Genomic DNA, 4,311 nt, shown 5'->3' with positions numbered 1-4,311 from the left:
GACAAATTAAAAAGTAAAGTGGTATAATTGTCAAGAATTTGGGCATTTCGCAAAGGAATGTGACAAACCAAGGAAAGAATACACTGGACCTCGTGGTCAAAGTCAAAATGCTTCTACACCACGAGGAACTGATGCTGAAAAGAAACCATCTTCTTCTACAACACAAGCAATGTTAGCATATGGAACTGATTGGTCACAACGGTTACTATGCAATGATGTTCAAGCAAATTTGGCTAGCTTTGGGTTACATAACGATTGTCAAGATGCTACTGGTAGTGAGATTTCTTCCGATAATGATTCTGGATCTGATTCTGACGACTCTTGCGACAAGCCTTCTGAATCAATGTTTGCTTGCATGGCCAAGATCAATGAGGGTTCATCCAAGACCATTTCTGGTGAAAACTGGATCATGGATAGCGGATGTTCTCGTCATATCACTGGGAATCTCGACCTATTAACCAACATAAGAAATAGCCTTTGCTGGAAATTCTGGGGGCATGAACACACAAGAGGGTGAAGTTTCAAATGGTCACATTACGTTTTCTGGAAATTCTGGGGGCATGATCACACAAGAGGGTGAAGTTTCAAATGGTCACATTACGTTTGAGAAAGTGAATTATTGTGACAAGGTTGATCATAATTTATTGAGTGTATCGCAGATTTGTGATAAAAAATACACTACGATATTTACTGACAAAGAATGTCTTATCTTGAAACCGGGTTATGTTATCCCCGAGGACATGGTTGTCATGCGATCACCACGATCAAATGATATTTATGTCTTAAATATGAAATCTAAGGTATCCACATCGATCGAAACATGTTTTGTCTCAAAAGCAACCGAGAAAGACTCGATTCTATGGCATCGTAGGATGGGTCACATACATGTCAGAAAGATGAATTATTTAATGGCAAATGACTTAGTTGAGGGTGTCTCATTAAGGAATTTTAAGTTATCTGATCACTGCGTTGCATGCAAAAAGGGCAAGCAGAAGAAGAAGACACATCCCTCTAAGTTATTGAATTCCATTGATACTCCTCTTGAACGACTTCATATGGATTTGTTTGGTCCAGTGAATCGTGCGAGTATTTCTGGAGACTGGTAGTGTCTTGTAGTGACAGATGATTATTCAAGATATTCATGGGTGTTATTTATGAGTTCAAAAGATCAAACACCGATTTTGGTACAAAATCTTATTACTAAGATTGAATCACTGTATAAACAAAAGGTGAGGAGAATCCGTAGTGATAATGGTACTGAATTTAAAAACACTATATTGGATTTCTTTTGTATTCAAAAGGGAAATCACCGAGAATATAGTGCACCTTATGTACCTCAACAAAATGGTGTTGCTGAAAGGAAAAATAGAACTCTGATTGAAGCTGCACGCACAATGCTCGCTGATTCAAAGCTTCCTGTCCAATTTTGGAATGAGGCAGTGAATACAGCTTGTTATACGCTTAATCGAGTTCTAACAGTGAAACTACTCAAGAAGACAAGCTACGAGATCTTAAATAATAAAAAACCTAATTTAAAGTACCTGGAACCATTTGGGTGTCCGTGTACAATGTTGAAGAAGGATTCGGGTAAATTTAAAGAAAAAGCTATCGAAGGGTATTTCTTGGGATATGCATCTCCAAAGAAAAGGGTTTTTAATTTCACATCTGGTTGTGTTGAAGAATGGTACCATGTGGACTGTCAAAAGTGCACAACTCCTCCTCAAGGGAAAGGTCCAGACTGGATGTTTGACTACGATAGTTTATTTAATTCTTTTACTCCTTCGACTGAACAGATCGATGAAGATCTGGTTCGAGCATACTTTGAAGATCATTTGACCATTCCAAGATCTTCAAGTTCTAATGAAGTTGAAGCTCAACCAGATGCTCCAACTGAAGAATCTCAAGTTGTTTCTCCAGTTGCTATTGATAATGTTTCTACTTCTTCTGATGATGATCAAGCTGAAATTCAAGTTATTGATCTTGACAGTGATAATGTTTCATCTCCCGAGTTGGGTGAACATTACACTAACTTATTTGATAATGTTGTTGTTCCTGAGAATCCCACTCTTCGGATTCATGGATATCATCCACAGGAAAATATCATTGGAGAACTTGATGTGGGCGTTCGTACACGTCCTAAAGTTGCTTCGTCAGGTGATAATAACATATTGTGTGCTTACACTAACTTACATTCTTCGGGAATTGTGAATATTGCTAAATTCAATGATAATTACCTATCAAGATCCAACAGCTGCCAAGCCAATTGAAATGATTGCAGGTAACACAGTGATTTTTGTTGATGGATCAGGGGTGGTTCGTAGTGTGGTAAACAGAGATGAGATAGAGGTTAGTGAGTTTGTGGTTAGATCCTTGACACGGGAGTAGATTTCGATTCTGCTTGGGCAGAATGACGATCAGTTTACTGCTTTAGAGACTGAGCCCGATGTCGAAGTGATCACTGAGGAAGAATTGGAAGTTGATCCGTTGTATATGGATACGGATTTTATTTATGAGGATGTAGAGATTGAGATGGAGGATGTGACAGCTGAAGAATACCCTGACTTGTATCAACACGCAAACGTTGATCAAGGTGCTCCGGTATTTCATGAAGATGTAATTAAGGAGACTGAGGAAGAACTGGAAAAGGTTGTGCAGCGAACAATTCCTTCACTCAAAGAAGTGACTAATGATGACGTAGAAAGATGGTTCAAACGTCATAAAGTGGGTAAAATTATCAGTGCTTATCGTTATGTAGATCAAGAAGGAAAAGATACTGCTGCTGCTTGGATTGAGACTAATCAGGTGACTACCTTCAAGACTGTTTCAAAGGTACACGGTGATATTGTTTCATGGGCTTATGACTGTGACCTTAAAGTATGTATAGTCAAGTGGGAAAAGGGTGTCCAGTATTACGAGAGGATAACGGATGTTTTAACTCTACCGCGTTGGGATGTACGTACCCTCGCGAGACGTCCATTTATCAATCGTGGGGGTCACCAAACGGCTAAGTGGTTTCATCAACACTTACTGTTCGAGGTCAATCATGGCTTCAAATTTGTCAAGCCCCAGGTCCCAAGACGTAAGCGCATTGATGAGATTGATCCAAGGACCGGCTGGAAGAAACTTGTCTTGAAAGTGAAGCCGCCAAAGACAATGAAAAAGGTTCCTGTGAAGACAATGTCTCAAGATATTTATCTGTCTTTCAACCTTTGGTACTATGACAATCGTACTGTCGAGGCCGTTATTGTTCGTGGTCAAGGACTGCAGACCGAGCTCATCAAGATAATCGACCCGATCTGGTTGGTTAATTTATCAGAGACAGCCAACGACGTACTACACAGGAAGCAGATTTTGTTTGAAAGGCCAAGAAGATAAAGACCTGGCTACGCAATTCCAACGAGTCGTTCGTGTGTGTCACGAACATGGAATTCATAGTTGCAGAGACTGGCAGTCCAAGCGCTTCAAATAAGTTAAACACAAAGAGCTCAAGACGAGGGGGTGTCTGTTAGTGCACGGTTTTGCGTCTAGAGTCTTTGTATTTATCGTTAATGTTTTATTTACCAAATAATGTAATATTTAATGTTTATTATTAACTAGTTCGTTAAGGTTAAGTCTAGTTCGCTAGGGATGTTAGCGAACTAAGACTAGTTCGTTAAAGTTAAGTCTAGTTCGCTAGGGATGTTAGCGAACTAAGACATTATAATGTATTCCCTCCTGATTTGTTAGGGGATGTTAACGAATCAGGGGGTGGTTCGCTATGTTAAATTATGTAACGAAGGGGAAGCTGGTTCGCTAGGGGATGTTAGCGAACCAGGTCGCCTTTTATATATAGTGAACTACTGTTCACTTTAATGAAAGTTTTTGGGAGAAAAGTTTTTCAAAAGGAATTTTGAGTAATTGCTCTCTCTCAAGCTTCACCTTAACATTATTCGTTTAATCTATTGAAAATATATATACATACATAACATTAAATCAAGGTAAACTATGAGCTAGATCTTTAATAGTGGTAATTGGATATTCACAGATCTGAGATCTGTTTATTGTTATCGACTGTTAATCCGGGATCCAACAAAGATTCACATTCATCAAATGAATCATCACTTGATTTCAAAAGACCATTATTTTGAAGTGTATGAATGTGATCCTTGTTTATGTGACCGAGGCGACAATGCCAAAGAAAAGTTTTACTCAAATCCAATTTGAGTCTTTTGGTGCTAGCTTGGTACAAACAGTTATCAATGGATGTATCATCGTGAACCAATTCATAAATGCCATTAAACGGCATCGATTTAAAATAAAAGACATCATTCA

The sequence above is a fragment of the Bidens hawaiensis genome, unplaced genomic scaffold, assembly GCF_021521415.1.
Source record: "Bidens hawaiensis isolate Kalapana, Puna unplaced genomic scaffold, B.hawaiensis_p1.1 tig00010587_1, whole genome shotgun sequence".
Classification (NCBI taxonomy): Eukaryota; Viridiplantae; Streptophyta; class Magnoliopsida; order Asterales; family Asteraceae; genus Bidens; species Bidens hawaiensis.
Note: the sequence above shows the minus strand (reverse complement) of the source record.